Genomic DNA, 12,379 nt, shown 5'->3' with positions numbered 1-12,379 from the left:
CCTCATTTTATGATCACTGCAATATTTGTAAACCGACCAACAATACCTGAGGAGAATCACTTGGAAGCACGTATGGGATATTGGATCATAGGTTCATAATTAATTTTTGCATCTCTGAGGTCTGATTTCACTTAAGGATAGATCGAACTGTCTTCATGGGAAAATATGAAGGAACGCCGATAATGGCTGTGATATGACAACTGAACACTTTGAGAGGTATTCTAGAATTAAGCAATATGCATGACATGATTTTATGGATGATCAGCTTCTTTATTGTGCAATGGCGACGATTCGGTAAAGATACTTATACCGTTTTCAAGCATATTGTACAATAAAGAAGTTGATCATCCATAAAGACTACAAACATCATCAACTATATCAGCTTGTATGACCAGCCATGTATATTGACGTCAACCAAAGAACGTGTGTTTTTTGGAAACTTCAAATATGTCTAATTGCATTCAGGAATTCTCCCAGATTGTCATTCTTTGCTTGTTGCCATGGTATCCTGCTCGTTGGGTTCATTAACGATTGAATAGGACTACAGACACAACGAACACCAAACATATCAAGTGCTTGTTGCCATGGTATCCTGCTCGTTGGGTTCATTAACGATTGAATAGGACTACAGACACAACGAACACCAAACATATCAAGTGCTTGTTACCATGGTATCCTGCTCGTTGGGTTCATTAACGATTGAATAGGACTACAGACACAACGAACACCAAACATATCAAGTGCTTGTTGCCATGGTATCCTGCTCGTTGGGTTCATTAACGATTGAATAGGACTACAGACACAACGAACACCAAACATATCAAGTGCTTGTTACCATGGTATCCTGCTCGTTGGGTTCATTAACGATTGAATAGGGACTACAGACACAACGAACACCAAACATATCAAGTGCTTGTTGCCATGGTATCCTGCTCGTTGGGTTCATTAACGATTGAATAGGACTACAGACACAACGAACACCAAACATATCAAGTGCTTGTTACCATGGTATCCTGCTCGTTGGGTTCATTAACGATTGAATAGGACTACAGACACAACGAACACCAAACATATCAAGTGCTTGTTGCCATGGTATCCTGCTCGTTGGGTTCATTAACGATTGAATAGGACTACAGACACAACGAACACCAAACATATCAAGTGCTTGTTACCATGGTATCCTGCTCGTTGGGTTCATTAACGATTGAATAGGACTACAGACACAACGAACACCAAACATATCAAGTGCTTGTTGCCATGGTATCCTGCTCGTTGATTCAAACAAAGAACATGTGTAATGTGGAAGGCCTCCGAGTTCAGGATTTCCACAGAGTTCGTTCCTTTCCTTGTCTTCACCACATCCTGCTCCCTGGTGTCATTAAAACAGTGAATGTCTGGAACCACATGACATAAGGACGACGGAAATACCGAAGAGAGCTGCGCCATATGCTCACATCCATAGATTCATACATATACTGTCATACCAATAAGTTCATGATGATACATTCAAACTGTTACGTTCACATCAATATATCCATACCTATATGTTTCTGAAATACACAATGCCATTTTTACAAAGTGGTCAAATGTAACGTATGTTATATTTGGGATTATACTTTCTCAGTAAAGTACAGATTCTAGTACTTTTGGGTTGAGTCCCATCCGGGATTCGAACCCACACCCTCAGAGTCAGGCACCTACTTTAGTGGAAGCCGCGGTGGCTGAGCGGTCTAGGCGTCTGGCTTTGTGTGCTGGCGATTAGGTGCCTGACTCTGAGGGTGTGGGTTCGAATCCCGGATGGGACTCAACCCAAAAAGTACTAGAATCTGTACTTTACTGACAAAATGTAATCCCAAATATAACATACATTATATTTGTTTCTGTTAATACGTTCAAATCGATATATTCACACAGACACGAATATCGCCATACTGATTGGTTGATGCATATAGATCCAAATTAATTTTGTTCGTCAATGTGAATGACGAATTGCTTATTTTTTATGATATTTGCTGTTTGATAACGTAATTAATGTAAATGTGTTTAAAATAAAACTTTTGTATTTAAAAATGTGTAGGAATGCAGACTTGATCTCGTCACAATATGGCTAAAATGTTGCCGATGCACAAGAGGATGAACGACGTAAAGCCCTACTCATCTCAACTCGTTCAGCTGTGATGTCGTGTATCTCCTGTAGTGTAGTGTGGGAATTAATCTGAATTGCAGGCAGGGGAGTAATGACTCCACATTGTTGTGTTTCAGACTCACCTGGCGGGCAGGAGTACTGCACAAGAGGATGACCGGTCAACGTGTTAATACGATAGATAATCATCTGCTGGGACAAGTGTGTTGGTACAATAGGTATCCACTCCGGCAAGTCAACTGCTGTATACGTTATTTACTCTGAGAAATCTACTCCGGCAAGTCAACTGCTGTATACGTTATTTACTCTGAGAAATCTACTCCGGCAAGTCAACTGCTGTATACGTTATTTACTCTGAGACGTCAAATGCCATACATCATCTGCTCGGACAAGTGTGTTCGTATAATAGTTATCTACACCTTTGATGTCCATCCGTAAATCATGTAAAACATCTGCTCCGGAAGTCAAGTGTGTTATTTACTCTGAGACGTCAAATGCCATAATCTGCTGGACAAGTGTGTTTGTATTATCTACAAAGTCAACTGTTGATGTTATTTACTCCTGAGACGTCAAATGCCATATATATCATCTGCTCGGACAAGTGTGTTCGTATAATAGTTATCTACACCTTTGATGTCCATCCGTAAATCACATGTAAAACAATAATTTCAGGTCACGTGAGCAATAGTTGTAATTGAACAACTTCATTTGTACCCTTGGTCACTGGGCCTTAACTACTGAATAAAACCTGTCTGACCTGTTTGTCCGCTTGGTTTGTCCGTATTGCAGACTAACAGACTAATCTGTTGGTACATGTTGACTGCAGTGTGGCTTATCTACTTGGATTGGGGCGGTGGGGTAGCCTAGTGGTTAAAGTGTTCGCTCGTCACGCCAAAGAGTCGGGTTCGATTCCTCACATGGGTACAATGTGTGAAGCCGTTTTCTGGTGCCCCCCGTGGTGATATTGCTGGAATATTGATAAAAGCGGCGTAAAGACATGCTCACTCACTCACCCTACTTTGATAACTTCACTGTTCTGTGTACTTTCACTGATGATCTTGTACAGCCGTTCTATAATCAGACACGTCAAATGGTATATAGGCCATCACTCTAAAGGATATCTGGGATACTTGAGAATGTTTGTGACTAAATAAAACACATTTCCAATATTTACGTGGATGGTAATTACAACTCACAAACTGTATACTTAATTTTGTATGTCAGTTCAGTTTAAAATGTCATAATGATTTAATGTGATGTTGTTACATCACAAGCTGTTGACTTGATGTGGGTTTAAAGCCTGTGAGTAATACATGCCCTACACGTCGCCAGTGTGTACTTCACGACCATTGGTATGTAATCCACGACCATTAGTATGAAATCCATTACTATTAGTATGTAATCCACGGGCATTGGTATGTAATACACGACCATTGGTATGTAATACACGACCATTGGTATGTAATACACGACCATTGGTATGTAATACACGACCATTGGTATGTAATCTACGACCACTGGTATGTAATCTACGACCATTGGTATGTAATACACGACCATTGGTATGTAATCCACGACCATTGGTATGTAATACACGACCACTGGTATGTAATACAAGACCATTGGTATGTAATCCACGGGCATTTGTATGTAGTCCACGACCATTGGTATGTAATACACGACCATTGGTATGTAATCCACGACCATTGGTATGTAATACACGACCATTGGTATGTAATGCACGGGCATTTGTATGTAGTCCACGACCATTGGTATGTAATACACGACCAGTGGTATGTAATCCACGACCATTGGTATGTAATACACGACCATTGGTATGTAATCCACGGTGATGGTGATGACCAACTAAACATCCAAACCGGATACATACAGACCAATTTTGAAAAGATTTAGTATCTTTGTGTGTGATAAATGCACTTGTGTCGTATGTTTGGATTTGGATGAAACATGATAGTGTGGTGTTCTGAAGACATAATGGCATTTCTGATAGTCCCGTCACAAGACACGTTCGTCCACGATGGTGGCGTTCCCATTTGTAAATGCTGTAACCACCGATTACAGTAATCAATGTATTACACCTCTTCGGAACTGACTCAAAACGCCCACGGATTCTGTTCTGTGGATTTCTCATCTATACTTCTGGGGCGGTGGGGTGGCCGAGTGGTTAAATAAAGCGTTCGATCGTCAAGCTGAAGACCCGGGTTCGATTCCCCACATGGGTACAATGTGTGAACCCATTTCTGAAATACCCGCCCTGATATTGCTGGAATAAAACCACATTCACTCACTCACTCACCAATCCATTCTTCCACATGCAAAGTAGATTTGGGGTTAGCAAGACCATGCAGACACGATGTGTAATTATACATACATATAAAATTTCAAGGGACTCGCCAAAATTGTTTACTTATAAGGTATTTTACTTATCCAAACTTATAAAAACCTGCAAATGACAACCATATGCATGTATATGTATGCATATGTAACAATGAACAACTTATCAGGGCTGGCCTCCAGTTGTCAGTGTATTGTCAACTGCTTGACGCCAGCGAGCTGTAAGTAGGATGTTTGTTTGACTGGAGACTGACATGACTGCCCCTCATGTCAGATTATGTGGTGATCGCTAATTTAGTTATCCAGTCTCTTTTGTTAAGTAATTTACTTCCAGGGACCGTGAGAAGACGTTTAGTTAAGCAGTATTGTTTACTTATCCGAGCTTAGTTAACCGGACTCTAATAGTGATAATTAATGAAGAAATTTGCTGGGACCAAAGAAAAGTGTTTACTTATCAGGTCTGTTTAGTTAAGCGGTCTTTACTTAGGCGGTTTCCACTATACGTGTGGTATATGATACACTGATAAACATTTTAACAAGTCGTTTTTGTACTTCCAGCATTGGAACATAAAGGGGTGCAGTCATTAACTGGTAACTGTAGCTGGCGATAAAACCTTTTGTATTCATTTCATTGTGATATACGATCCATTGGTAAAGGTATAAATGGTTTATGAAAACACTGATTGAGTGATTGCCGTTTGTGATGGTGGTAAACTTCTTTCACCTGCATCACTTTTTTCTTTCATGATATAACTGAAATACTGTTATTCCACACTCACTAACTCATGCACGCATTCACTCAGGTTTAAACCAGCTACTCCTCAAGGCCACAACCACTTTAACAGATTCCGGACGTAACATGATCAAGGTCATTATGTGAGATGTCACTGGTTTAACAGCGCCGTCTATGTGTAGACACATAGTTCAGTGTCTGGCGCACACCTGTAGAGTCAGGTATAAGGTAAGTGGGTCATTATGTGTGATGTCACTGGTTTAACAGCGCCGTCTATGTGTATACACGTAGTTCAGTGTCTGGCGCACACCTGTTGAGTCAGGTATAAGGTAAGTGGGTCATGAAAAGTGACATAAAATAAAATATCATTTTAGCAGACATGGTGTGATACTCGATTTTGATTGGCTTAGAGCTCATCAAAACCGTACTTAAATGGCAGTTGAAGACCGCTAGTTAAAGTGACCGATTCACCGCGTATGAATACAACGAACTCGTTGACCCTATTGTTTGTAAACAAACATGTCGGACATCTGCAATTTCTACCTCGGCAGCAACTTTGGTGTGTTTGAAGTAAAAAGCGAATGGTTTGAAGACGAATTTCTTGACCCTAATCCCAGTGATGAAACTACGAAGCTGGAAAATCCGTCAGCAAACCGGGTCCAGATCTAGCGGGCATGACATCGACAACACACGTTGGCCCACACGTCCTAACCTGACCGCTTCCGTTCCGACCGTAATGCCCAGTCCTTCCACTTCCACTGTCCATGTATCCCACATAAAACGTGGCATGCTTTCAAATTTCTTTTTCAAATTGGGAATAGTAGGGTGGTTATCAACAATTATTTCCGTGAATAAAGTTAGCGGCGACTAAACTTAGCGAGTTCACGGCTTGAGTCGATTGTCATACAGTACGGGAGATCAATAATTCGCTTTAGAAAAATCAAATAATTGTAGTTGCTCACAGTATAAACTGTTTTTTTTTATATTTGTGCTTGCTACTTGTTACAAATACAAGCATACTGGTTCCTGAAATGAAGCATTTATGTTGTTGAAAATGTCTGATTTTGTTCATTACACAACCTGTCCCTCAAGGGGACGATTCCAAGCGATTTCCAGGAAAAAGGCCCCTTCACGCCTTGTGTTCTTGCGCCCCAAACAGTCCGGTTTTAGAACCCTTATTAGTCGTGCTAGAATGAAGATAAAGCTACTCTGTTTTCAATTTTGCGGTCCTTTATCGTTGATTTAAGACCGCTAAATGTTTAATTTGATACCTCAGGCTAACGCGTTCGGATCTTAAATTTCATTTAGCGGTCTTAGATCAACGATAAAGGGCCGCAAAATTGAAAACAGAGTAGCTTTGTCTTCTGATTGATACATACGGTTGTTCGAAATATAGCTAGTGACTGTCAGTATCATTCCTCTTGATCATTCCAGTTTTCATCACACAATGTACAGCGTTGTCGGCAGGATAAAGGCAACGGATATTTTCGGTATCCGTTGGAGTCATATACGGATATGGATGCAAATTAGAGAGGTCATATGCAAATTTTATGGACTACTTTTACAGTGTAAACAAACATGGCGCCACGCCCATCTATCGACGATCGTGTCCGGATTGACCGCCGTGGTTACGGTATTGTCAGTGCTTTGATCCAAGAAAATTCATGTCTGGTAATGACAGATGGAGTGGATTACGAAACGAAAGATAGGAATTCATAGGCTTAAGAAGGTAGTCAAGATACCAACATCAGTTCCCCGATCGACTGTCAGTGTTAGCGAGCAGAACATGTCACGCGAATATTAAAGTGTATTTGTTGTTGAAAATGTTTATTGAAGGTTTCCACGAGAGTTTGTTGTTATTTTTCAAACGTAAGCTACGATTTGTTGACAACAATACGTGTTTTACATAAAGAACGTACTGGGAACTAGATGACCTAACGCAGTCAACTGAGTGATCAGGAGAAAATTGTGTCACCAAGCTTGTGACGTAACGTATTACTACGCACATATTTGTGACGTCATAGATATCTGTGCTCATTCCACGAAGTTTAGTTTCATGTTGTGGCAATTTAAATCGTATTGTTTTAAATTATAAAGGGGGCGGTGGGGTAGCCTAGTGGGTAAAGCGTTGGCTCGTCATGCCGAAGACCGGGTTCGATTCTCCACATGGGTACAATGTGTGAAGCCCATTTCTGGTGTCCCCCGCCGTGATGTTGCTGGAATATTGCTAAAAGCGGCGTAAAACCAAACTCACTCACGCTCTAAAATTATAAAGTAAGGATACCATTTGTAGGTTATCACACTCGTGTGTTTTGGGGATGGTTAATATCCTGCATTAGGAATAGACACCATGTATTTAGCTCGCATGAGAGTGAACAATATGTGTGTGATGTAGCACTGGTTTAACAGCGCGTCTGTGTGTACATACGTAGTGTTGAATTTCAAGCCATCAAAGCAAGTGATAGCATGAAATACAGATGATAGTAAATTACAGTGTTGTTATAATAGACCATATCGTGTGTCCTTGAGGACTGAGGCAAATAGGTCGGTCAATAACCTACCCAACGCTGAGGCCTTCAGATTGTTTCCAAGCAAGTGTTCGTTGTTTACTAGAGTGCGTACACAAGTAGTGTACAAAGTGAACCTGTAGAGTCAGGTACAAGGTAGGTGGTGTGTGATGAAAATGACATGATATTGCTATGGAGTTACTTGACTTGCATGCTGTTTATTGTGTTGATGCCAACGTTATATAATATGCTAATATGTTCACAATGTACCCCTGTTCATACAGTAGTGAGATGGTGATGTGACTGTTAACCTACAATGTACCCCTGTTCACACAGTAGTGAGATGGTGATGTGACTGTTAACCTACAATGTACCCCTGTTCATACAGTAGTGAGATGGTGATGTGACTGTTAACCTACAATGTACCCCTGTTCAAACTGTAGTGATATGGTGATGTGACTGTTAACCTACAATGTACCCTTGTTCATACAGTAGTGAGATGGTGATGTGACTGTTGTCCTACAATGTACCCCTGTTCACACAGTAGTGAGATGGTGATGTGACTCTTCACGTACTATGTACCCCTGTCCACACAGTAGTGAGATGGTGATGTGACTGTTAACCTACAATGTACCCCTGTTCACACAGTAGTGAGATGGTGATGCCACTGTTAACCTACAATGTACCCCTGTTCACACAGTAGTGAGATGGTGATGCCACTGTTAACCAACAATGAACCCCTGTTCACAAAGTAGTGAGATGGTGATGTGACTGTTAACCTACAATGTACCCCTGTTCACACAGTAGTGAGATGGTGATGCGACTCTTCACTCACAATTTACCCCTGTTCACACAGTAGTGAGATGGTGATGTGACTGTTAACCTACAATGTACCCCTGTTCACACAGTAGTGAGATGGTGATGTGACCCTTAACCTACAATGTACCCCTGTTTACAGAGTAGTGAGATGGTGATGTGACTGTTAACCTACAATGTACCCCTGTCCACAGAGTAGTGAGATGGTGAAGCGACTCTTCACCTACAATGTACCCCTGTCCACACAGTAGTGAGATGGTGAGGTGACTGTTAGCCTACAATGTACCCCTGTTCACACAGTAGTGAGATGGTGATGTGACTGTTAACCTACAATGTACCCCTGTTCACACAGTAGTGAGATGGTGATGTGACTGTTTTCCTACAATGTACCCCTGTTCACACAGTAGTGAGATGGTGATGTGACTGTTAACCTACAATGTACCCTGTTCACACAGTGTTCACACAGTAGTGAGATGGTGATGTGACTGTTAACCTACAATGTACCCCTGTTCACACAGTAGTGAGATGGTGATGTGACTGTTTTCCTACAATGTACCCCTGTTCACACAGTAGTGAGATGGTGATGTGACTGTTAACCTACAATGTACCCCTGTTCACACAGTAGTGAGATGGTGATGTGACTGTTAACCTACAATGTACCCCTGTTCACACAGTAGTGAGATGGTGATGTGACTGTTAACCTACAATGTACCCTGTTCACACAGTAGTGAGATGGTGATGTGACTGTTAACCTACAATGTACCCCTGTTCACACAGTAGTGAGATGGTGATGTGACTGTTTTCCCTACAATGTACCCCAATGTTCACACAGTAGTGAGATGGTGATGTGACTGTTAACCTACAATGTACCCCTGTTCACACAGTAGTGAGATGGTGATGTGACTGTTTTCCTACAATGTACCCCTGTTCACACAGTAGTGAGATGGTGATGTGACTGTTTTCCTACAATGTACCCGTGTTCACAGTAGTGAGATGGTGATGTGACTGTTAACCTACAATGTACCCCTGTTCACACAGTAGTGAGATGGTGATGTGACTGTTTTCCTGGTGAATGTACCCTGTTCACACAGTAGTGAGATGGTGATGTGACTGTTAACCTACAATGTACCCTGTTCACACAGTAGTGAGATGGTGATGTGACTGTTAACCTACAATGTACCCCTGTTCCACACAGTAGTGAGATGGTGATGTGACTGTTAACCTACAATGTACCCCTGTTCACACAGTAGTGAGATGGTGATGTGACTGTTTTCCTACAATGTACCCCTGTTCACACAGTAGTGAGATGGTGATGTGACTGTTAACCTACAATGTACCCTGTTCACACAGTAGTGAGATGGTGATGTGACTCTTAAATGTACCTACAATGTACCCCTGTTCACACAGTAGTGAGATGGTGATGTGACTGTTAACCTACAATGTACCCCTGTTCACACAGTAGTGAGATGGTGATGTGACTGTTAACCTACAATCCCTACAAGTAGTGAGTACCCCTGTTCACACAGTAGTGAGATGGTGATGTGACTGTTAACCTACAATGTACCCCTGTTCACACAGTAGTGAGATGGTGATGTGACTGTTAACCTACAAATGTACCCTGTTCACACAGTAGTGAGATGGTGATGTGACTGTTAACCTACAATGTACCCCTGTTCACAGAGTAGTGAGATGGTGAAGCGACTCTTCACCTACAATGTACCCTGTCCACACAGTGGTGAGATGGTGATGTGACTGTTAGCCTACAATGTACCCTGTTCACACAGTAGTGAGATGGTGATGTGACTGTTAACCTACAATGTACCCTGTTCACACAGTAGTGAGATGGTGATGTGACTGTTTTCCTACAATGTACCCTGTTCACACAGTGAGTGAGATGGTGATGTGACTCTTTAACCTACAATGTACCCCTGTTCACACAGTAGTGAGATGGTGATGTGACTGTTAACCTACAATGTACCCTGTTCACACAGTAGTGAGATGGTGATGTGACTGGTAGCCTACAATGTACCCTGTTCACACAGTAGTGAGATGGTGATGTAACTGTTAACCTACAATGTACCCCTGTCCACACAGTAGTGAGATGGTGATGTGACTGTTAACCTACAATGTACCCCTGTTCACACAGCAGTGAGATGGTGATGTGACTGTTTTCCTACAATGTACCCCTGTTCACACAGTAGTGAGATGGTGATGTGACTGTTAACCTACAATGTACCCCTGTTCACACAGTAGTGAGATGGTGATGTGACTCTTAACCTACAATGTACCCCTGTTCACACAGTAGTGAGATGGTGATGCGACTGTTAGCCTACAATGTATCCCTGTTCACACAGTAGTGAGATGGTGATGTGACTGTTAACCTACAATGTACCCGTGTTCACACAGTAGTGAGATGGTGGTGTGACTGTTAGCCTACAATGTACCCCTGTTCACACAGTAGTGAGATGATGATGTGACTGTTAACCTACAATGTACCCCTGTTCACACAGTAGTGAGATGGTGATGTGACTGTTAACTACAATGTACCCTGTTCACACGGTAGTGAGATGGTGATGTGACTGTTTTCCTACAATGTACCCCTGTTCACACAGTAGTGAGAAGGTGATGTGACTCTTAACCTACAATGTACCCCTGTTCACACAGTAGTGAGATGGTGATGTGACTGTTTTCCTACAATGTACCCCTGTTCACACAGTAGTGAGATGGTGATGTGACTGTTTTCCTACAATGTACCCCTGTTCACACAGTAGTGAGATGGTGATGTGACTGTTAACCTACAATGTACCCCTGTTCACACAGTAGTGAGATGGTGATGTGACTGTTTTCCTACAATGTACCCCTGTTCACACAGTAGTGAGATGGTGATGTGACTGTTTTCCTACAATGTACCCCTGTTCACACAGTAGTGAGATGATGATGTGACTGTTTTCCTACAATGTACCCCTGTTCACACAGTAGTGAGATTGTGATGTGACTGTTTTCCTACAATGTACCCGTCCACACAGTAGTGAGATGGTGATGCGACTCTTCACCTACAATGTCCCCCTGTTCACACAGTAGTGAGAAGGTGATGTGACTCTTCACCTACAATGTACCCCTGTTCACACAGTAGTGAGATGGTGATGTGACTGTTAACCTACAATGTTCCCCTGTCCACAGAGTAGTGAGATGGTGATGCCACTGTTAACCTACAATGTACCTCTGTTCACACAGTAGTGAGATGGTGATGTGACTGTTCACCTACAATGTACCCCTGTTCACACAGTAGTGAGATGGTGATGTGACTGTTAACCTACAATGTACCCCTGTTCACACAGTAGTGAGATGGTGATGTGACTGTTTTAACCTACAATGTACCCTGTTTACAGAGTGGTGAGATGGTGATGTGACTGTTGACTGTTACACAATGTACCCCTGTTCACACAGTAGTGAGATGGTGATGTGACTGTTAACCTACAATGTACCCTGTTTACAGAGTGGTGAGATGGTGATGTGACTGTTTTCCTACAATGTACCCTGTTCACACAGTGGTGAGAGATGGTGATGTGACTGTTAGCCTACAATGTACCCCTGTTCACACAGTAGTGAGATGGTGATGTGACTCTTAACCTACAATGTACCCCTGTTCACACAGTAGTGAGATGGTGATGTGACTGTTAACCTACAATGTACCCCTGTTCACACAGTAGTGAGATGGTGATGTGACTGTTTTCCTACAATGTACCCCTGTTCACACAGTAGTGAGATGGTGATGTGACTGTTAACCTAACCCCTGTTCACACAATGTATGTGACCTGTTCACAC

Source organism: Haliotis rubra, unplaced genomic scaffold (genome assembly GCF_003918875.1).
Source record: "Haliotis rubra isolate DU_JTF1 unplaced genomic scaffold, ASM391887v1 Scf714, whole genome shotgun sequence".
In the NCBI taxonomy this organism is placed as follows: domain Eukaryota; kingdom Metazoa; phylum Mollusca; class Gastropoda; order Lepetellida; family Haliotidae; genus Haliotis; species Haliotis rubra.
The sequence above is the reverse complement of the archived record's forward strand: the minus strand, read 5'-3'. Positions refer to the sequence as shown.